This window comes from Vulpes vulpes, chromosome 7 (genome assembly GCF_048418805.1).
Source record: "Vulpes vulpes isolate BD-2025 chromosome 7, VulVul3, whole genome shotgun sequence".
Taxonomy (NCBI): domain Eukaryota; kingdom Metazoa; phylum Chordata; class Mammalia; order Carnivora; family Canidae; genus Vulpes; species Vulpes vulpes.
Genome location: NC_132786.1, coordinates 124,713,219 through 124,737,810, shown reverse-complemented (window position 1 = coordinate 124,737,810; position 24,592 = coordinate 124,713,219). Strand labels below are relative to the sequence as shown.

Below are 24,592 nucleotides of genomic sequence, written 5' to 3'. Positions count from 1 at the left end.
GGGCCAAATTCCAGTCTGAGGCTCTGCCCCAGCTAGTGTTCCTAAAAGCCTGATCTGAAATATCAAAGCAAAATTTATTTTCATTATCCTTATGAGATAATCCCCAATGGCAGCCTAGTGTTACTATTTGTAGCTCCCTGAGGACTCAAGATCTCCCAGTGAATAGTGTGCTTACGTATGCTAGTTAAAGCCAGAAAATATACTTTTAGTATAAGCCATTTTGTAAACGTATAGATGTAAGAGAAAGGCAATATAGAATGTTTTGTGAAACTGGAGTATTTTATAAAAGGCACCGTGATCCTCTAGAGTATGCGGGGAAGTTTTGCTTTAGTATCTGAAATATCTTTAGGAAAGATATTTCCCTTTGGCTTCAGCAAATGTCTTGGCTCAGCTGCTGTACTACAGGTGCTCCTGGAAGCTGGAAAACCTAAGAACTTAGTATCCTCCACTCGCCTAGTCCTGAGGCTATGTGGCCCTGAAAACCATCCTGATGGTGGACAAGGAGAAGTTCAAGAAAACGAACAAGGCAAAAAAAAAAAAAGAGTTGAAATGCTTGGATGTTAGTCTGGAACATGCAGACTGAATCTGGGGGAGCAACACCAAAGGCTGCATCGTTGTCATGCCGACCTCCTCTGCACAGTCGGGGAGAAGAGGGAATGGTGACAGCCTTGTAGGGACATGAATCGTCCCTGGATACCATGTTCTGCAGCATAAAAATTGGCTTGTTTAATAAAAATGATGGTCCCATTAAAGGAAACTCAGAAAAGGCCAGAAGCTCAGTAGAAGGCCAAAGCTAGGATAGGAAAAGCCATCTGAAGGAGTATGAAGGTCTGTCTGCTCATTTGTCTGCTTCAATTGAGCAGAAGTAAATTTCCCACGTGCAGCTTATGACTTAAAGCTTCCGCGAGCCTCGTCCCGGGGGCTGAGCGTTTCTGAGCGTTATTGTGAGTTTCAGGTCAAGGGAAGAAGCCAGGTTGCCAACAAGGAGCATTTCTCTTTTGGTATCTCTGGTAAATGGCCCAAGAGATCTCCAAAGAAAAGGACTCGGATCTACATTAATTTTTGGTCATTTATTTTCTTATTCTACATAAGTGTCCACCTTTTTTTTCCTTATTAATACAATATTTCTTTGTCTTCCCTCAGTCAAACCTTGAGCCAACCACGCTTCCCAGACTGCCTGGGGAGGTATAGGTAAAGGAACATATGGGGCAGATGAGAAGGAAAGAAAGACCTGTGGGAGGTAGAGAGGACTCCATCACATGGTGAAGAGGATGAGAAAGGCCACCATCAAGCAAAAGGGTCCCCTAGCCTCTGGGAGGGCAAGACCTAGAATGGAGTAGGAGAAGAGCTATTGCTTCAGAGAGGGTTCCTGGAATACCCAACAATCAGGCTATCAGGCTCCTAGATGCAGTCCCAGTTCCAGCCCCAGAGCCAGCCACCTCAGAGTGGCAGCCCCAGCCCCAGTGAATGTGGCTGCTGGGTCAATGTCCCTAGAAGTGGCGCTGGTTCGGAAGCTGCGGCTAGGAGTGAGGTCGGGGGTGTGGGGCTGCCAAGCTGCTGAGGCTCTGATCCGTCAGTGTCTCCGGTGGTTTTAGCACCACTGCAGACGGTGACCTGGCTTGGCGGCTGGGAGGGGATCCTGACCCAGAAGGGGGTGGAGACGAGCTTTGCACAGGTGCACATTTTCAGGGGATGAGAATGGCAAGAGAGCTGTTCCCATTGCGGAGAAGACAGAGCTAAATGTCCACTTTTGTACTTCATACTGTCTTTGCATTCAGCATTCTTTTTTAAAAAAGATTGATTTATTTGTTTTAGAGAGAGAATAGGAGCAGGAGGGGCAGAGGGAAAGGGAGAAAGAATCTCACACTTCACGTGGAGCCCAACATGGGGCTACATGCAGCCCGACATGTGGCTCCATTTCATGACCCCAAGTTCATAACCCCGAGATCATAACCTCAGTTGAAACCAAGAGTCAGCTGCCTAACTGACTGAGCCACCCGGGCCGCCCTGCATTTCTGTACTTCTCTGTGGAGGGTCTCCCAGTATCGTACAAGCTTCAGACCAAACAAAATCTGGATTGGCCCTTATTTTGTAGTTTGTTCACAATTTCAAGTAGGCAGCTGGACTCTCTTGACACTTTAGAAATACATATCCTGCAAACAGATGGTCAGAACAATGATAGTGTTTGCTATTTGTGTCAGAATGATTGCCTCAGAAAGACCCACCTCAGAGGCAAGGTCAGGAGCAGAGCAGAGGTTTTCCGTCCTGAGACTGCCTTCTAACAGCGCTGATTGTACAAATACTGTTACTCGCTTTCCTAACACAAAACTGTTAAGGGGTGAAAAAAACCTGTTCATCATATATATTATGTAAGAGAAATGAGAAACTGCACTCACAGGCAGCTGCACACATCCAGGTCATTGACACTTGCATGTTTGGCTGAAGCTTTGGGGTCAACGTGGAGCCCATAGGTTTAATGCTGCTAGAGAACTGCATGGTAAAACTGATAAAGGGAGGGACATAAGGGCAACCAACAGATCTGTACCAAGAAACTATAAAGAAGAGAGTCTAGAAACTTAAGAGGGTAATTAAAATGTAACAAAATCACAGAGGAATTGTGATAATTTTACTTTAAGAACACTTGTAGTACCCGAAGGATTTCTTTCCATGAAAATTAGTTGGAATCTTAATTAGTGTAATTATGTAAACAGTTCAACTGTAAAAAATAAATATGGCATACTTGCTTTCAGCTTAAAATATCTTTTTGTTTCAGAAGTTAAAATTACTCTTATCAGTTTCTAGAGAATTTTATAATATGGAAATGGAGAGTGGATAAGGCTTTGGTTTGCCTTTGAAGATAGACATTTGTTATTCAGATCATTGATATTATTGTAAGGATGGTGTTGGAATTTTCATTTAGCACAATATTATTAAGTATGGAGAGTAATTTTTAATGTTCCTAAAAGCAAGAATTTCATGTCCTCATATATTTTGTCAACATTTTTTTGAAAGCTTAAAATGTATTTCTTCTGACAGAGGATACAATAAAATAACAAACAAAAAACTCCCTTCCTTAAGGAGCTCACTCATTCATGCATTCCGCACCTAGTAAGTACTCAATGAATATTTGTTGAATTAAGGAATTATTTTAACTCATAAATAATGCCTTCTAGAAATAAAAGACATATATTTAAATGACCCAATGATAACTAAACTTCAAAAATGACTAGTAACTGCTGGTGAATGGGAAAATAACTTTTAAGAGGAGCTTTTCAAATCACTGAGCATATTTTTATAGGAGGAGGGTTTTTAAAAATATATCTTTTTATTCCTAGCTGCTGGCATAGTCACTGCCATATAGCAGATACTAAATAAATGTTTGTTGATCTCACGAATAAAGGAAGCATTTTAAGCATTAGTCCACTCATCTGAAACTACGCATGGTTTGTTTACATTTAGGTTGACAATTTATTTGAATAATGATATGGGATTGTCAGCAACATATAGACTGCTAGACATGAGACCCTCAGGGAAAATAAAAATAGGCTAGATGAGAAGTAGAGGAAATATTATAGTCTCAGGAATGACAATGCTATGGTAATTATACGGCCAAAGATAGTAAGTATGGCTAGTAATAAGCATGGGCCAGTAAAAAGGATAAAGGAGGGAATTTGAGGTTGTGAGAAAAATACAAGGGGGATGATTAAGATATATGTGGGAAGTGAGTATTTACTTGATGTAGCTAAAGCAATAGAATGTCGAAGAGTAATGAGGTATTTGTCTAGAAAACATGGGGATTGTGGACTCCATTGATGCAGGGCCTTAGAGGCCATACTCAAGAATTTAAATGAGATCTCATAGGTAAGAGGAAGAGAGTCTAAGAGACTGGCACGATAACAGAAGTGATAAAAGAGATAATGCTGGCAGCTGTGTGCAGCACTGAAAGGCAAGCTCAGGAGCAGAGACTTAGCACATAATTGGGGACCTCACAGCAATTCCAGTGATGAGATGAAGGTCTGCTCTGGGGAAAGGAAAAGGAAGATACAAATGCAGAAAGGGTGGGGCCAGGACAACATTTGATTGATTGGGGGCAGATCAGGGTGCCAGTAAATGGGTAGGGGCATTCGGCTGGGTTTCATGCTTACTGACATTTCAGATGTCACAGGTTCCCTAAGACATGATGCTCTCTGACGCAGAAGATGGGAAAGGACGAAATGCGAAGACATAAGTTGTACATTTTGGGAATCACCAACATAAGTGTGATAGTGGAAAACTGCTAGAATTGGTAAGATAGAGAATCTACAGAAAGAGAAGAACAAAATATTAAACTAAGCTTTGACTGCCCTTGCGGGATGGGTCAAGAAGAGAGGAGGAGATGGGAGAGAGTAAAACTGTAGCTGGGGAAATAGGAGTATCACATTTTCAAAGGCGAAGGAAGATTTCAGGGAAATAGGGACCAAGTGGGTCAACTATAGTCAAGGAAACCAAAAGCAAAGTTGGAAATGTGAAAGCTCAGGGGAAAATCCATTCATCTGGAGGCAGAGGAGGGGGAAGAAATTTTTTTTCCTTTTTTCTTTTTTTTTTTTTAAATAAGCTTTTTGATATTTCACTGAAAAATAGGAGAATGGATATTGTATTATTCATGCTTTCAAAGAGATTAATACAAATCTTAATATGGGGGATTATAGACGAGATCGGGTGCGTTCAGGGTGGTATGGCCGTAGACAATGTGGGGGATTATAGAGTGATGAACAGACTTGGTTCTTAGAATACTGCTGCTGAAAACTGTATTTCAAAATAAATCAGATGATTATGATCTTTGGATGCTGGAGATAAGCCATTCAACCTAACTTCTAGCTGGAAGAATTAACCATACTCTTACCTTTAGGGGGATGAGTCATTGTGAAAGAGTTGGACTCTTCTTAGTGACTTGATACAGAGGCTGGTGGATATGTTTCTGTTGCCTTGCTTAGTTTTCAAGGGGCTGGAAGTGAAAAAGAATAAAGAATTTAATCTTGTGGAAAACACAAAAATAGCTCATTTTTACGCTCACTCAAAATACATAGGAGAGGGATGTGAAAACAAGTCAAAAGTTGAAGTTGACACTTACACTCTTGGCTCTGTGACTTTGACATTCACAGAGGAGGTAAACCAGAAATAAACTTCAGGTTGACTTTTTTTTTTTTTTAAATAGGCGTCTATATGCATTTGATGACAAACAGTAAATTATGTTTAAATACATTTTTGTAATACTTAGCAAAACATGAATACTACACTGAAGATTTATGGCCAATTTTCTAACCCAAGCTTATTGGTAATGTAAGTCTAACAAGGCTGAAAGTTATTTGCGGTTAACTCTTCATGGTACTATTGTCAAATATATATTTGATGGTGCTCAGTGTTTATGTAGGTCGCTGGTTTATTAAATATTTCAACCTAGTGAAATATAAGCGTAAAATGATTTTATTTTTTCTCCAAAGGCTATTTTCAACCATGCCCTGTCAAATCACTCTTTCTAGTCCTCTTAAAATTAACTTAGATTGTTTCCGTAACTTTTCATCCATTCCAAGATATTAACATAACAAATCTTTTCTATTCTGGAATGACATAAGTTCAACTTCATGGCAAATTAACACAGTTCCTTTCTGTATGTCTTGCGGTTAGAAGTCTAAGGAAACTGCACTGCAGAAGGTGTGTAAGTTCTGTTCTTTTATTTCTTCTCCCTTCCTAATTCTTCCCATCCCTTTCTGGGTTTACTTTTCTCCTCCTACACTGGAAACTGGGAAGGGAAATATGAGAAAGGCCAAATGTTTACGCCTGCATTCCAAGACTGGCTCTCTTACCTGAAATGCAAATATGAGTTTTTAAAGAGTTCTACCCAGGTAGAACTTTTTCTAGAACTTTTTTCTTAACCAAGTAGGCCCTGAAGGCAGATTCCCCAAACCTGATGCAGTCTCCACTTTTTCCTTTTCACTTGGCTTATGGTAGCTGATGGAATGGAATCACCACCTATTCCCTTTGCCCTTCAGGCAAGAGATGGCAACAGCTCGCCACTCACTGTGGCTAGCTCTCCAGGTCCTTCATCGTCACCTGTTGGCTTCTCTTCATCCTGTCACACCCTTGTACGTTGTCCTTCTATTAAACCCTGCGTAACTTATTAGAGTGTGCCATGTGTGTTCCATCATGGCCCTGACTGAAGCAAATAATAAACACAATTTCAACAACTCTGTGCTATAAGTATTTTAAGGCAAAAATACGATTTACCCACATCATCTTAGAAATTTGCATATCTGAATATTACTAGAGAGAAGGAGAACTTGAATAGGATAACCTGAATATTTTAGTTATTTATCTACTTTAGAGAGAGAGAGCGCAAGCAGGGGGAGGAGGCAAAGGGGGGAAGGAGAGGGAGGGGTAAAGAAACTCCAGCAGATTTTGCACTTAGCATGGAGCCCGCCGACATGGGGCTTGATCTCATGACCCTGAGATCATGACCTGAGCCAAAACCAAGAGTTGGACACTTAACCTTTGAACCACCCAGCAGCCCCTTGAATTGGATAACTTGGATTAAAATCCCAGCTCTAACATATATTACATATAACATACAACATATATAAGCTCATTTGTAAAGTGAGCACATGCATGCCAACTTCACGAAACTGGCATGAAGATTCAGTGGGATAAAGGAATCTCCCACACAGATTATATTCAATAAATATTCGTGCAACCTCTTCATGATGCCGGCACTAAATTCTGTCTAAGCCATAAAGTTCTCTATAAGTCAAGTTAATTTAATTCTTAATCTGATACAGAACCAACGACTTGTAGCCATGAAAACACTCCTCTTGGTATAGGCTGAGCAGACCCTATGAGGAAGCCGGAGCGGAGGAGGGGCAGCTAGCTCTTCTTAGTGTCCTTCATTTGATCCCTTACTGTAAAACATCACATCATTATAGATATCTGGTATATACTCTCTTGTGATGAAATTTAGTAGCAGAATATGTTTTTAAAAATTAAAATTACTGGGAACTTATTTTTATATACGAGAGCAAAAGAAGTAAAGAAAAAGTATCAACACAATCCAATATAGACTATTTTTAATAAGTGAAAATATAGCAATTATATTAAGTCTCCATAACTTAACGTTCTTTAAAGTGAATTTAAAGTGGTAATTTTCTTTTAAGATTTTATTTATTTACTCATGAGAGACACAGAGAGAGAGAGAGAGAGAGAGAGAGGCAAAGACCCAGGCAGATGGAGAAGCAGGCTCCCTGCGGGGAGTCTGATGTGGGACTGAATCCTTGACCCTGGGGTCACACCCTGAGCCAAAGGCAGATACTCCACCGCTGAGCCACCCAGATGCCTCTCAAATGGTAAATTTATAATTAACATTTGAATAAATATTCAAGAAACTTTGGTTACGGAAAGAATATTGTACTGCACTTCAGAAGGCTTGAGATTTAGATCTGTTTCTGCCATTAACTGGCTGTTGGCCTTTAGTAATTTAATTCTCTGAGGTCTTATTTCTACTTCTTTGGTTCAGTTAACATATTTTTATGACATATTAACTTATAAACAATATATTTAATGCTCCCAAGTTTGTTAATTCAATACAAGTGAAAAAATATGCTAAACTCAGTGCTACTGTTGGGGAGAGAATGGGATAAAGAGGAGCTAGTCCTGTCCTCAATGAGTTGGAAGGAGTAAAATGTCAGTGCCAGTAAGACTTAAATCACTTCTGTAACTGAGATTAATAAAGTACCTAATGAAATTGCCAGAAGGACCATTTTTTCCCCCTACTTGAGGAAGGAAATGACATTGTAGAGTAGATAGCTTTTATAGATCAGTAATTCTAGCTAAAAATTGTCTTTCAGAAAAACTTTGCATTATAAAAAAATGTTTCCTCAAAACTATTTCCAGTCTTTTTTTGTGGAGATGAAAAGAACATATTAACTTGAAAAATTTTGATATGTGGTAAAAGTGAGCATTTGTTTTTCTTTTAATAGATTTTGATATAATGTTTGGGAAGTCCATTAGTTCATTAAAATAATGCTTTAGAGTTAACACCAAAGTGGAGGCTTCTGCTTTTCCAATTCAATATTCCATCAAGGATCCTGGCTCTGCGCTTCAAACGGGAAAACACAGTTTGTGCGTAACTGCCTGAGGTCCCCTGCTTGATGACCTTGCTGATGCACTTGGACCTGCAATAATAATAATTTTTTTAATGCTCAAATGTTACTGTGCCACTATGATACGACTCTAAATATAAATTATAACTATTGGTATCAGGAGTCTTACATTCAAATATATGGTGAAATGTCAATATTTGGAAAATTTTAAATTCTGAAGGGAAGATGATCCCTTTTTTAATTGAAGTATAATTAAAATACAATATTCCGTTATCAATCAATATGTGTACAACATATTGATTTGACAGTTCTGTACATCACTCAGGGCTCACCATAAGCGTAGTCGCCATCTGTCACCATACAACATTATTACAGTATTATTGACTATATTCCCTATACTGCACTTTTCATCTCTGTGAACTTAATTTATTTTATCACTGGAAGTTTGTATCTCTTAATTCTCTTTGTTTTTCCCATCCCCTCACCCAGATTATTCTTTAACTATAGAATTCTTTAGGTCCCCACTTATAGGGTCAAGTATATGATGTGATTGCATGATACATGTATTTTATAAATTAATCTCTTGGAGTTGCAATTCAACTTTGTTATGTTAATACCAGTGTTTTTTTTAAATCATGGATATATTTATTCTATATTTGGAATTATATAATTGTACCAGAATAACTACTTACTTAAAGAAACATGTGAAGTACCCCTGTATAAAGTGAGAAATAGTATCTAATTTAATTTTGAATCAGTGCATACTTTACGCATTACTTTTTGCTTAAAACAAAGGCACACTGACATGGTCATTAAATTTTAGGGTCTTGAAAAGGCCTGATAAGAGCTTTCTCCTTTGGTATGTATGACAGCTGGGCCAACGTGGTGGTGGCGGTGGTGGTGTGCTGTGTATTTTGGAGGCGAACTGCTAGTTCAGAGCATTCCCTCTCCCTCCCTCTGGGAAAGAACAAGCAGGTACAGCCAGTTTATCTTGTCGCCCCCTCCCGCCCTCCGAAATAAGAGGGGTGCAATTCTCTTGAGTGAAGCTGTCATTGAGAAAGACTAACTGCATTCTCGCTGGGAGCGTGGCATGGGAAAGACCCTGGTCAAGAGGAAAGAAATGATCTAGGGAACTAGATGGTAGAAAAGAGTGAGTCCTTTTGCACTAAGAATGTGAAAGTTACCTGAGCGTTTCACAGTGTTAAAGACGGGATTATAATTAGCATAATTGCGAATCACATACTGGGTTGTTTAATGTTTTCAAAATAAGCCACTCATGATTAGAGCTTGTGTTTAGGCCATGCTGTCCTAACTCACATGGATCATGGCAATGAATTATAAATATACATGGAAGATGTAGTCCCTTATGATAGAGGAAGAAAAGTCCTTCACGATGCGTGACACACAGTAGGCGCTCAATACATGTTAGCAATTATTATGCAGGGCCACCTCGGGAGCCACTGGGTCCAGGGCCACCTCAGGGGAGACTGGGTCCAGGGCCACCTCAGGAGGGACTGGATGATGTTCACCTACATTGGTGAGAGTGATCTTCTTTACTCAGTCTTTGGATTCTAGTGCTAATTTCTTTGGAAACACCCTCTCAGACACACCCAAAAATACCGTTTCTCAACTATTCGGCCATCCTTTAGCCTAGTCAAGGAGACACATAAATTAACAATCACAACAGCACATTCCCATTTTCCGTTTAATGAAAGTGCATTTATACCTCTGGTAGTTTTTCTTACGTATCTGCCTTAAAACCTTGTCAGGGTTCTTCACAGGGAGTTCTGTGATGTTGCAGGTATATTTTGATAAGCATCTTGGGGTGTTGATAGGAGACCTGTCAGGGGCGGTTTTGAGAATGGTCTTTTCCCAGAGTTGTGCCCCAACGTCAGTCACTGTAACCCTCTTCTGTTAGTTTCTCTAGTCACGTCAGCTACATCTTCTTCCTTTTGTGAGCCTCCCTCCACACCTCTCTTGGCATCTGACTCTACTCATGAAGTGAAATTTGGCTTTCTTTCAGTGTCTTTAAATTTTACTTTCATTACCAAACTTGATGAAGGTTTGTTCTTGGATCCTGCTCCCTTTAGAAAACCTGGAAGTATTCTAAGATTTAAATAATTCTCCTGATACATGTGGATATAATATATTCATCTTGATGTGAACATCTACATATACAGATGGTTCCTAACTTATAATGTCTCCATGATTTTTTGACTTTATGATGGCGCAAAAGTAATATGCATTCAGTAGAAGCCGTACTTCAGGTTTTGAATTTTGATCTTTTCCCTAGCTAGCAATACGCAGTAGAATATTCTCTCATGATGCCGGGCAGTGGCAGCCGGTCAGCCACACGACCATGAGGACCACGGGGGTAAACTGTGATCCACCTATATAATTTATGCATTCTGTGCCCACGCAACTGTTCTGGTTTTCACTTTTAATAGAGTATCCAATAGATTACAGGAAATATTCCACACTCTGTTATAAAATAGGTTTTGTGTTAGATGGTTTGGCCCAAGTACAGGCTAATGTAGGCTTGTCTAACTAACCCCATCATAAATCAAGGAAGATTTGTGTATAAAATCATACCGCCACACACAATTCATATATACTCGCTTGGCCTTATAGGCATGGATAAGATAAGTAAATTTAAGAATACTCTGTAAGATTAAGACATCGCTCTGAACACTCCTGAGAGAACCCCTTGATGAAAGGCACTGGGACTTGGCAACCCTTGGGGAGAATGACATGTCATCAAAATAACAATACCCGTCTAAAAAACATGCTTTTTGTTCCAGTTCTCTTTCCTTACCACACTTCTTTGTATAAAGGTTAGTAGCTGGGCAGCCCCCGGTGGCCCAGTGGTTTAGCGTCGCCTTCAGCCCAGGGTGTGGTCCTGGAGTCCCACATCGGGCTCCCCGCATGGAGCCCGCTTCTCCCTCTGCCTGTGTCTCTGCCTCTCAATCTCTCTCTCTCTCTGTCATGAATAAACAAATAAAATCTTTTTTAAAAAAAAGTTAGTAGCTTACATTAAAGTTGATTCTATTGATTAACTGTGAGAGAGTGAAACAGATCAATCAAGATTTTCTTCCCCACTGAGAGTGACATGAGATGGCATCACAAGGGACACTTCAAAGACGCATGTGGTTGATGAATTAATGAAGAAACAGTAATTATTACTTCAATCAAAATACGGCTGTTTATTGTCCAGCCCATTCATGCAAATCCTGACACTGTGAATACCAATTACCGCCAACTGCAAAGGAATAACAAGGTTTTGTTAATATTAGCATCTTTCAATCAGCGGGACATATTACAAATAATAACATCAAAAACATCACTTCAGGAATTCAAAATTCCCCTTTCCTCTGGTCCTCTGCAGCCTCCAGAGGGGACCATTCTGGGGAGGACAGGAGGCACGAAGTGTAGAGGAGACATGAATGCGGAAGTAAGAAGTTGACAAAACACTTCATTCTTCCTGTGTGCAGACTTACCCACGAATGTGCAAAAACCATTACTCTTGGGAGGAATTAGGCCCTCTCAGGGCTTCTGTCAAGAAAGTATATCCCCAGCTCAATTTTCAAGGCTTCACCCCCCATAGCAGGATCATAAAGAGCTATGGGGCTCCCCAATAGGAGATTACAGCCTCGATACCAAGGTCTTTCCTGCTGGTGTTCCTCTGATCATTCCTCTTCCTGTAACATGGTGTCTACTAAATGGCACACTCATGGTCTCTTCAGGTGTGCACTGAGCTTACTAAAAACCAGAGAGTTTAGGTTGCTAAGCAGACTGATTTATGACATTAATTGCTCATTGTCTAGTCACGTGTGTCTCAAGAGTGCTCCCGTTGCATCCAATGGCCCCTGGAAATATTTCTGGGTACTTCCACTCAATCCTGTTCATTATGACTTGCCTGTTCTTCATTTCAGTCCTTTGCTATGGATACACTTGTCATGGCCCTGCAAATCCTGGGACAGGGATTTGGACTTCAGTGCCTCTTTACTTAAGAGCAGACATCAACAGAATCCAATGCATACTCTACAGACTCCAATCTGGGCAAGACTCTGGGTTCTACTCACACAGTTAGTCTAACCCAAATTCTCATTATATTTTCTTTATTTGGCTCAGATACATTACTATGGACAGGAATTGCCGCCTTCTTTTTTTTTTATTTAAATTCAATTTGCCAACATATAGTCTAACACCCAGTGCTCACCACATCCCGTGCCCTCCTCAGTCCCCGTCACCCAGTCACCCCCATCCCCCCTCCCACCTCCCCTTCTGCAACCCTTTGTGTGTTTCCCAGAGTTTGGAGTCTCTGATCGTTCATCTCCCTCTCTGATTTTCCCCACTCAGTTCCCCTCCTTTCCCTATAACCCCTTTCACTATTTCTTATATATTCCCCGTATGAGTGAGACCATGTGATGATTGTCCTTCTCTGACTGACTTACTTCACTTCATAATACCCTGCAGAGGAACCTCCTTCCATACTCAACTTTTTTTATTCTCTTTTCTGTTCCCAGAGATCATTGCACATTCACATTCATTTCTAGATTAACCTTTCTTTCTTTTCTGACCTCAGATCCTGGAGAAGCAGGATCTTATATTATATTGAGTTCAATTATATTGAGTTACGGATTCAAATACCATTTTCCTAGTACTAGGGCTCATATGATAGTAAGTTTTATCATAAAGCCTTAAGATGAGGAAAGATGCAGGAGATGAAGCTGAAAACTTTCTACTTGTAGGACTCTGTCTTGCCTCTAGATGACCTAATTTGACCTTGGCTACTATCCCTTTTCTTCCATCTATTCTTGGCTCTGACACTCAGGCAACCTCTTGAGGTCCTGGTTTCTAGGCCACAAATAATAGCTTGCTTTGTATTGGTCCTTTTACCCCACAGCTAAAATATTTGGTAAGATTCAGAATAATTTGGGTTCAAATCTACTTTGTGCTTTTTACTAGCTCAGGCAATATGGGTAACCTAACTCTTATGAACTTTAATTCTCTCATATGTAAAATAAGGGTGGCAAGGGGTAAGTTTCAGTGTTTTAAGGGCATTAGCAGAAACTCAATAAATAGTAGACGTTGATGTAATTATAATCATATTTATTATAATTTTCTGCATCTCCATTTACTACCTCCAATTTTTAAGCAGGCTCCATACCCAGCATGGAGCCCAACCATGAACTCAGAAGCCTGAGATCAAGACCTGAACTGAGATCAAGTCAGTTGCTAAACCAATTGGGTCACTCAGGTGCCCCCTTCTCCCAGGTATTACCTCCAGAAACCGCGTTCAATTCTTTCTGGCTCTCTATACTTTCCTCCACTCACCATTTGTTCCTTACTAATCTCCAGCAGCGTTAAGTCATAACGAATAGTTTTGGGTTCCCATTTCGGAAATTCTGTCCTCAAATACCCTGACTTTTCTGTGAGAGCAGATCACTCAGAGTAATCTTCTAGTTTGGAGTGACTTTGTGTCCCATTTCCTGGTACAGTCCTCGCAAATACCTTTTGTCTTCGCATATCATTAGCATGCCTCTTTTGAGTTCCTGCACTCAATTTTCCAAGTGTGGACTGGGAGCTTCCAGATATATTCAAGCAATGCTCTGACACCAGTTGTATGTTCTATAATTCAACTCAATTATGATACTACCTGTCCAGAGGTAGCATCAGATTCCACAGGCTGAAGGCTTAGTCCTTTAAGACTGTCCCACCCCTTAGACATCAGTCACAAATGCAGGTTGTCACTTGTGCTTCTGACCCACTGGCTAAAAATCAGAGGTTCTCACAATCCCCTCCTCAGATTCAATTAATTTGCCAGAGCAGCCCACAGAATTCAGAGAAACATTTTACTTAGTAGATCACCAGTTTATTAGAAAAGCATACAATTCGGGAGCAGCCAGACAGAAGAGATGCACAGTGTAAGGCATGTGGGAAAGGGCCCAAGCTTCCATACCCTCTCCAGGTACACCACTTGCCCCACATGTCTACACCTTCACCAACCCAGAAGCTCTTCAGACTCCATGTTTTTTGGGTTTTATGGAGGCTTTATTACACAGGCATGATTGATTTACTCATTGGCCATTGGTGATTGATTCAATCCCCAGCCTCCCTCTCCTCTTTCCAGAAGCTGAGAAGTGGGAGTGAAAGTTCAACATTCTAATTACATGGTTGGCACCACTGGCAACTGGCCATCATCCTTAGGTGCTTTCCCAAAGTCACCTCATTAACACAACAAAGGACATTTGACCCCTCCTCATCAAAGGAAATTCTAGGCCGTGGTTCTAAGCTCTATATATGTCTTAATTTTTCCCTGACTTAAACCTGCTATTTTGATAAACACATCCTGTTCTCTCTTTAGTTTCTGCTTGTTTGTGTGACTTACATAACCGTCCTTGAATCTTGCCTTATAAGATGTGGGTTCTAGTCCTATGTCTTCACATTCCCTATCCATGAGACCTAAGGAGACAATACCTTAAGCTTCAATTTCTGCATCTCTTTAAAATAGAGTGATGGTAAAAAATAATAAATAAAAAAATAAAAATAAAATAGAGTGATGGTAACGTTACTTTGTTTCTCATAGGGTGGTTATGAAGCTAAAGCCACATATGTGTGAAAGAACTGGGTAACTGATAAAACACAGTACAAATGTAAGAATATCCTGGTGGACCAGTTCTTGGACTCCTACTACAAGAGGCAGTGCTACACGCAAGGGGAACACTTAATGTTTGTTGCTACATGATTCTATTACTAAGATGTGCAATAAGAAGTGAAAGTGAAGCCTAGGTATACACTCCTAGTTGTTATATTTTAGGAAAATTCAGCCTCTTCCATTCTAGAAAAAAATATCTCCTTTCATATAAGGAACTATTTTTTTTAATTCTCTTTAAATTCAGTTGATTAACATTTTTGTTAATTAATAATTAATTAATAATTGTTGGCTTCAGAGGTAGAGGTCAGTGACATTAGTCTTAGGTAACACCCAGTGCTCACTGCATCACATGCCCTCTGTAAGGAACTATTTTTGTTGGTGGAATCATGAGCAATGAAGAAAAAAGACTGGAATTTGTTAAAAGGGAAAAGCTGGAATGAAGGAGGATCTGGACTTGGTGATGCTCTGATCCTCTCCGGTTGCCTTGTTTAACTGCATGTTGCTGGATGATGACAGGCTGAAGAGGTTTCACACTTGATGAGAATCAGGTCAAGGATCACAATCTCATGCGAGTGTGTGTAGTTCTATCTCCTCACTTCTCTCCTGGGGCTTAAACATTAAGTTATGACGAAGCCATGGTATTTCCGGACCACATTAAACCTCTATCTCTTCATTCCAGTTCCCTTGGCTGACAACCCAGGGCACAACTCCTGCTTCCGTGAGTGCCTAATACAAGAGTTGAAGCTCCCGGAGCCTTCTTTGAAAAATGCCATGCCTAATGTTCTACTACAGATGTTTGCCTTGAGTCAAATATGGAACTTATGTAAAATTATACGTGGGTTGGTGGTGAGTATTGCTTTTATGAGATAAGGAATCATTTCACATTATTCTCATTTTACTTTAATGCTTGGGGTCATTTACACTGAGCAATAGCACTTGACTCTGAAGAAACAGTGGTAGAAATGCAAATAAATGCCCCCAAAATAGCATATTTGACCTCCAGGAAATTCATCTAAGAGTAGAAAATTATATTCAGAATCAAAGATTTCCTCAAGCAATTGTATTTTCATAATGTCTTATATAATTTCAAACTTACTTTTACTTTGAAATGGACTGTACAGTAGTATTTCTTAAATATACATTTATTGTAGCACATGATTTAGAAATTTTTTAATTTTTAAAACAGCAAGAGTCTGTTGAACAATTGGCAATGGAAACCAATGGTAAGTATTTTTAACCACATTAACACCAATTACTTTAAGAAATTGAGTGAAAAGAGGTGCCTGCGTAGGTCAGCCAGTTAAGCATCTGACTCTTGATTTTAGCTCAGGTCGTGATCTTAAGGTTGTGGGATCAAGCTCCAGTTAGGCTCTGTACTCAGTGAGTCGCTTGTCCCTCTACTTCAGCTCCTCTCCCACCACTCGCTATGTCCCCCTCTCTTTTTCTAAAATAAATAAATAAATAATTTAAAAAAAGAAAATTCAGTGAAAAAAATCGATAAAATATGATGTGATTTTTCTGCATCTATATTATTCTCTTTTCTCTTAGATCCTTGTGTTGTTCCTTACTATTTTTAGGACATTGAGAAAATTATTAGTTTCTCACATCTTAGTTTCCTCATCTGTTGAATGGGCTGGTTTTAAAGATCAAAAAATTTAATTCATGTGCACAGCACATAATCATTTCATGTGTCAGCCATTATGACTATTTAAGACAAGCACATAAGTGTCATTCATTGATATGATACTTGTATTTTTTAAGACTTAAATGTCAGTGCAAATAATTCTATTTTTATAATCATTTGAATGTTTTACGTTTGCCAAATAAACTCTACTTTTCTATTGGAGACTGTATTTCCTATTGCCTTTAAACTACTTGGGTGTTAAAAGTATAACTAATGAATGCTCCCTATGAGTCAAGTACTTTCCAAGACATAAAAAAACACCATCACTTCCTTTAAATTACTTAGGATTTATTGGCAAGGAGAATAATATTAATAAGCAAGTTTAATCTAAAGCAGAGTGGGGAAAATGCTTTCAGAGAAACATAGATCAAACTGCTCAAGGAGGCAGACAAGGTATGGATTATACTAGTAGAACAAGGAAGAGCTTCAGATATTAGTAGAATTTTGGTTCAGGAGAACATCTTAGGCAGAGGAATAATGAAAGCAAAAGCATTGATTGACACCTGAATGTACGGAGCACGTGCAGGGAAAAACATCAGGCATTGACACTGAAGGATGACAAGGAACGGGGTGTCAACGTTGGGAGGCTGGAGCATTTCTCAAGCCTGGTCACGTCCAGATCCAAAAGGATGAGGGCAGGAGTAATATGCTCATGGCAGCGGTTGGGGGGGGGGGGGGGGGGAGCAGTGGGGGCAGTAAGGGAAGCTTTGTAGAGAGGGAAGCTTCCTGCTTCATGGCTAAGGGAATATGAAGGCAGAGGAGAGAGATGAGGATGACCCTGATTCTCCAGCCCTATTTCCCTGGAGTAATGATGATGCCAATCACAAAGAAAGGGTCAGTGCAGGTTGGTGCAGCAGATGATACCACGTCAGCTTTAGCACGTTAAGTTTAAAAGGCACCGGTAGGATTTTCTGGTGAAGGCATCTGAGGGTTGGAAACCTGATGTTTGGAGGAATGGTCAGGCGTCAGATTTGGGAGTAATCCACGTAGTAGTGATCGTGACGCTGCAAGAATAAGTGAATGAAAGTCCCTCGATAATTCCAACAACCTATATGGTAGCTAAAGTCAATTTAAAAAATTGATTTAATTCATAAAGTAAATCATATGATTATTTTAGTTCCTGCTTAATAATTCACGAGCTCTAATTTTAGTTATATTTTATTTGTAGTCTGTGACTTTTAATTTTTTATTTCTCTTCCCCTGTTTCTTCTCTTCCTCCTTCCATTCCTTCACTCTAAGTTTCTTTCTTTCTTTCTTTCTTTCTTTCTTTCTTTCTTTCTTTCTTTCTTTCTTTCTTTCTTATCTTCTTTCCTTTTTACAGATTGTATTTATTTATTTGAGAGACAGAGAGTGAGAGAGAGCACAAGAGGAGGGGAGGGGCGGAGGGAGACGCAGACTCTCCTGCTGAGCAGGGAGCCTGATAAGAGGCTCCATCCCGGGACCCTGAGAGCATGACCTGAGCTGAAGGCAGATGCTTAACTGACTGAGATGCTCAGGTACCTCTGTTTGTTCTTTTTGACTCCTTTTGTCCTTCTTCTAATACAATAAGAAATAAGTTTCTTCTTCTTTTTAAAGATTTTATTTATTTATTCATGAGAGACCCAGAGAGAGGCAGAGACACAGGCAGAGGGAGAAGCAGGCTCCCTGTGGGGAACCCAATGCGGGACTTGATTCCAGGACCCCGGGGTCATGCCCTGAGCCAAAGGCAGACGTTCAACCCCTGAGCCACCCAGGCGTCCCAAGAAATAAATTTTTAATTTGAGGCCACAAGTCCATGACATCCTGTATAATTCACTATAATGTTTCAAACATCTGATGTCAAAATATGGAAATGTGTTAGTATATTTTTGAAGGTTGCTTCCAAAAGCCTACAATCCAGAACCTCAGTCAAATACAGACGTAGGAGACTTTTCTATTTCTGAATACCCCAAACCTAGCTTTTCTCCTTAGAGATAACAGACGGTCGGCAGGCATTAACTGTGTACTATGTTCCAGGTAGTAAGGATATCAGATGAATAGTACGTGACCCTTTCTCTGAGCAGCTCACAGGGTAATAGGTTTTCTTCCCCGGAGCCCTCCTTACAGGCACGAGGGTTTACCAATCCATTATATGCAAGTGCACTTAATTCCAAGAGTTAAAATAGTCTTTATGACCTGTGGTTTGTCGTCTCTTCATTCTTTCTTTGCCAGATTATTCTTGAAATGGATGGCTACACTTTCTTTATGTTTTAAGCGACCCGGCATGTATGACCTGATACCACTGAGAGAATCACGAAAACGACCAATAGCTAAACATTTAAAACTCTTGAAAATTTCCTCTTTTGTACCTTTTCATCTTAACCAAGTATTGCTGGAGATTGTTCTTTGTGCTTAATATTAGATATTTAGCCCCTCTTTGTTTGATAATCTAAATCTTCTTTTAAAAATCATTTTACTGGTATTTGAGAAAGAAGGAAAATTTTGGATTCTCTGCATTTTGAGATCTTTCCTAGAACTACAGTAAGTGTGCAGAAAGTCAGGTTTTAATTTATTCACAAAGGCCAATGTGACACGGTCAGACCAGAGTTTTCCCTCTTTAGCTCTCATGGGTCCTGGAGGCGATGCTGTAGGGCACTGACTGTGACAGCCGGGGACACTGGGTCATGTGCACCCTGAGATTGTTTTCCGTCTGAGCTCCTCCCTTGCAGCTCCCAGGTGAAGAGAGTGCTGCTTCTGGCATTTCCCCTTTACTTGATGTAAAGAAGTACGGGGTCTAAAATGCTGCATTTCATGTAAAACTGTTTGATTAAAAATCTTGGTTGTTTCCTTTCTTTTATTTCCCTTTTAAATCCTTTTGACTTGCGGATAGCCATAAAGGAAATGAGCAGAATAAAAGATGATGTGACACTATCATAGTTTGTAACTTTCATTAAAATACATTCAATTTAAGGGTCATAAGCTATTCTACAAAATGATATTTGGGAGGAAAATAGCGTTTTTCACAGCCTGGTGCTGACCTCTGTGGCTGACAATCATTTTAGCAGAGTCAATTAATTGTCTGTCTACCTATCTCACCTGGAAAGATTTCAGTCTTTCTGGTCCCTCCAACAGAACCAGATTTGGTTGGTTATGAAATTTGAGAATGGACCCATGGACACTGGCTAGATTATAATGGACTTTTCATTTTTTTCTAGCTTGCTGCATGCCTCTCTCCAGGACTAACTGGTAAAATATTATTCTCTGGTCATTTTGAGCTTGAACTTAGTTGTACATTGATGTGATCCATATTAAGAACTAATTTTGAGTTGAAAATCAAGGTGGTATGTATGAAAGAGAGTAGAATTTAAACCCAGGAGACCTAGTTTCTAATTCCATCTACCCTGTTTGCTGTCTGTATAACCATGGACACATCTTTTAAACTTCTTGAATATCAATTATCTTTTGAAAATAAGGATTCAATTGTTCTCCTACTTTCCACATCAAATTTTTGGATGGATCAAAAGATAATGTATGTAAATATGTTTAGTATAGAAATTATTATTAATAATCAGGAGATTATTGGAAATAATTGTTATTAATAATTAGTTAAAAGAATCCTTTAGACTATATGTAGAATGGAGCTTATATTTCATTGTACTTTAAAGAAAATGGTAAGAAGGAAGAAAATTATTTTATTTATTTTTTTTAAAGATTTTTATTTATTTATTCATGAGAGACACAGAGAGAGAGAGAAAGAGAGAGAGAGAGAGGCAGAGACACAGGCAGAGGGAGAAGCAGGATCCATGCAGGGAGCCTTATGTGGGACTCGATCCAGGGTCTCCAGGATCATGCCCTGGGCTGAAGGCAGCGCTAAACCACTGAGCCACCCGGGCTGCCTGAAGAAAATTAAATACAATGACAAAATTATGGAAGAAAGATTTGGTGATAAAAATAACATTTTGGAGAACTTTGCTATATTATTTATTTATTTATACATAACACCACTAAATCACTAAATCTAAATAAGTTTCTGCACATAAATAAGCCTGCTTGCGCATATTCCTATTTATCACTTTTTAGTACAAGAATTGAAACAAGAGTAGAAGAAAGTTGGATTCAGAACATTAAAAACTTGTTCATTTACTTTGTTGTTTGTGGTTTAACTTATGCTGTTGGCCATTGTGTTCATTGTGCCCTAACTTATTACCAGAAAGATTCAAGAGAGCAAACTAAAGCTAATTTTAAAAATGCTTTGATTTGGGCTGAAAAATAACAGTGAATCAAAGGTAAATAATGTAAAAAAATATTCTAAAGATCTCTCTTTTTTTGTAAAAATGATTAGCTCTTCTAAACACTCCATTAACTCGGGATGTCATGACTTTGGTACGTGGAATACTGTTTGAGAATGGTGTGGAGTATTTATTTAGTTGTACTGTGCTCAGAATTATTTAATCAGCATCCCTGGACATGGTGGTAAGAATACCAGTATTTTTTGCAAATGTCAGGATTTCCTTCTTTTTCCAAGGCTGAATAATATTCCATTGTATGTACAACCCACTCTCAAAAACCCATTCATCTGGGGTTTCCCGGGTGGCTCAGTGGTTTAGCGCCTGCCTTCAGCCCAGGGTGTGATCCTGGGTTCCCGGGATCAAGTCCCACATCAGGCTCCCTGCATGGAGCCTGCTTCTCCCACGGTCTGTGTCTCTACCCCTCTCCCTGTATGTGTCTCTCAAGAATTCATAAATAAAATCTTAAAAAAAAAAACATTCATCTGAAGATGGGCACATATGGTGTGGCTGCACAACATAGTGTCTGTAGTTAACAATATTTTGTTAGACGCTTAAAAAATTTTTAAGAGGGTAAATCTTGTATTAAACATTCTTACCACAAACAAATAAAAACTGGAACTAGGAAACTTTTGGAAGTGACTGATATGTCTATTATTGTGCCTATGATTGATGGTGGTGGTAGTTTCATGGATGTATACCTATGTCCAAGCTCATCAAATTACATACATTAAATATGTCCATTGTGTCCATTATACTCCCAACAAAGCTTCCCCCCCCTCAAGAATGCTAACATCTGAAAATTAAACAAATATGCTGGGGACTCCTGGGTGGCTCAGTGGTTGAACATCTAACCTTCGCTCAAGTCGTGATCCCGGGGTCCTGGGATTGAGTCCTGCATCGGGCTCCCTCTGGGGAGCCTGCCTCTTCCTCTACTTGTGTCTCGGTCTCTCTCTGTCTGTGTCTCTCATGAATGGATGAATAAAAGCTTAAAAGAAAAAATAAACAAATATGCTGAATGGAGTCTTAGGCATATTAAAATTTGTTCTGCATTGACACAATCATCACTTTGGTCTAAAACCTATGTAAGTGGGATCCCTGGCTGGCTCAGCGGTTTAGCACTTGCCTCTGGCCCAGGGTGTGATCCTAGAGTCCCGGGATCGAGTCCCACATCAGGCTTCCTGCATGGAGCCTGCGTCTTCCTCTGCCTGTGTCTCTGCCTCTCTCTCTCTGTCTCTCATGAATCCGTAAATAAATTCTTTAAAATCAATCAATCAATCAATCAATCCTATGTAAGTATGTGTACATGTGCTTCATTTTTATTCCCATGTTCATGCAGCCTAGAAAGGCACTAAAGAGTAGTGTGGGGACTATTTATAAATAATTTAATGTCTCTAAGATACATATTGTATTTAAAGGTTCATCATTTAAAGAAAAAGTTCATCATTTTAACTTGAATTTAAAATCAAGTGGATTAGCAGTAACATAAAAGGTGTGTTATGAATTAATTTTTATTTGCTTAAATATGTTAACTATTTGGATTTGAGCGTACCTGATAATGGGGCAAGTTCACATAGATTACAATTTATCTTTAACAGAAGTGTAGAAAAGTCTTGTACTTGGTCATATTCCCTTAAGAATATCCCAGGATAAAGTCTTCCTGCTTCCAGTAGGCTGCTCTCATTCCCTAAGGTAAATGTGTTACATCTGTGAAGCGTGACGTGGCCCTCTGACTGATGTCACTCCCCTCTCTTGCACTCAGAGCTTTGTTCCCCGGGGCCCTGGTCAGTAGCAGCCTGCACATTATGCTTCATGTCGGTCTGCTTGCAGGAGAACCCAGCCTGTACCTGTGTCCTGCTAGCATTCCTTGGGCCACCCCAGAGGCCTTTCTTAGGCAGCTCCTGACCATCCGGGCAGTTTCTTGTGTGCCTCTGCCTGAAGGTGCTCTCTGGCTGTGGAAGCAAGCTCAGCTCTTTTGGGTTCAGATAGAAAAGCTGGGAGTTAATAGCCAGGAGCAGCTCCCAACCTAACGAGGATGGAAATGGAAGAGAACTGGTGGTCAAATATTCCAGCCTTCTCACATCTTGGAGAGAAAATTGTGTGGTAGGCACCCCAGTCCCTCGGGGCGGGGGGTCCTCAACGACATTTACCTACAGTTACCTACAATGGTAACATGTTCATATGACCAGTTTATGACCATTCTCTCTTTCATACCTGAACCTCCTAACTCGTTCACTGACTGCCTGGGCTTCTTACTCCCATTGTGAATTCCAGGGTCTGCTTTGGGGAATCCAAACTAAGACAAGATCTGAGACTTTGTAGTTCATTTTTCACGCCACTTGGTTTGTACACATTTATTTTGGTTTTGGTTATTTTATCTCTCTCACCTTCCGTTTTTTGTTGTTGAAAGTTTAAATAATTTAAGTCATAAATAATATATAACCCTGAATAAAGAATAGCATAGGACTCCACATACAGACTACGAAAATAGCACTCTGGGGCTGTAGGAGGACTGTTTTAATAATCCTCTTGCATCTGGTCCCAGTTCCTATGTAGAGAACGTTTTGCAATTAGTTGCACTTCAAGAAAATCCACTGTGTCAACTATACTCAAATTTTAAAAACATTGTTTTTAAGATTTATTCATTTATTTTAGAGAGAGAGAAAGAGAGTGCGAGCAGGGGGAGAGGCAGTGGGCAAAGGAGAGAGAGTCTTAAGCAGACTCCTTGCTGAGTGGGGAGCCCAATGTGACTTGATGTCACGGCCCTGAGACCAGGACCTGAGCTAAAACCAAGAATTGGAGGCTTAACAGACTGCACCACCTAGGCTCCCCTAAAAAAAAGGTTTTGAAGAAAACCCATTGTAGAAGGGTCCATTTAAAACTGTCTAATCAAGAGGTGTGAGGGTGGCTCAGTTAGTTAAGCATCTGACTCTTGATTTCGGCTCAGGTCATGATCTCAGGGTTGTGAGATCAAGCCCTGCCTCGGGCTCCACACTGGATATGGTGCCTGCTTAGGATTCTCTCTCTCCCTTTCCCTCTGCCCCTCCCTGCCCCACTTATACACACACTCTCTCTCTAAACATAAACTAATTTAAAAAATGAAAATAAAACTGTCTAATCAAGATACCAAATACCAAGCACCCACTTCCTTTGCTGATTGCAATGAAATGTGTTCTTATTGTGAATATTTTTATAACTTTTATTAGAAAGGGAGATAAAATGTATAAAGGTAATTAAGTTTTCAGTTTATGTGCTGTTACCTGTTTTCCTTGAATCATTTTTTAAAAGATTTTATTTATTTATTTATTTATTTATTTATTTATTTATTTATTTATTTATAAAGATTTGATTTGTTTGTTCATGAGAGACACACACACAGAGAGAGAGGCAGAGACACAGGGAGAGGGAGAAGCAGGCTCCCTGGGGTGGTACCCAGGTGTCCCTCCCTTTATCATCCTAATTTAAATGACATCAAAAAAGTCTTGATTGTGTGAGTTAAAAGCAATATAATTTGGGAGTACTTGGGTGGCTCAGTCGGTTAGCAGATGACTCTTGGTTTTGGCTCAGGTCATGATCTTGGGGTCTTGGGATCAAGTCCCACATTGGGCTCTGTGCTCAGCAGGGAATCTGCTTGAGGATTCTCTCTCTCCCTCTCCCTCTACCCTCTGTCCTTCTCTAAAATAAATAAAAATACATTTTGAAAAATAAAAAAGAAATACAATTTGGCAACAAGCCATTGAATTTAATAAGAAAAGGCATAACTATTCAATTAAAATATTTAAATTTTTTAAATCATGCATTTATTTCAAGGTGATGGAAATGCATTAAAAATTTTACTATCATATAAGGTATCATAACTGAGTTATTGATTCTAAAG

The 24,592-nt window shown here is 39.6% G+C and overlaps 1 pseudogene; it reads right to left on the bottom strand.

Annotated features, from left to right (window-relative positions):
- Positions 1–1,255: 1,255 nt before the first annotated feature.
- LOC140599766 (uncharacterized) lies at positions 1,256–10,536 on the bottom strand (annotated as a pseudogene).
- Positions 10,537–24,592: the final 14,056 nt, after the last annotated feature.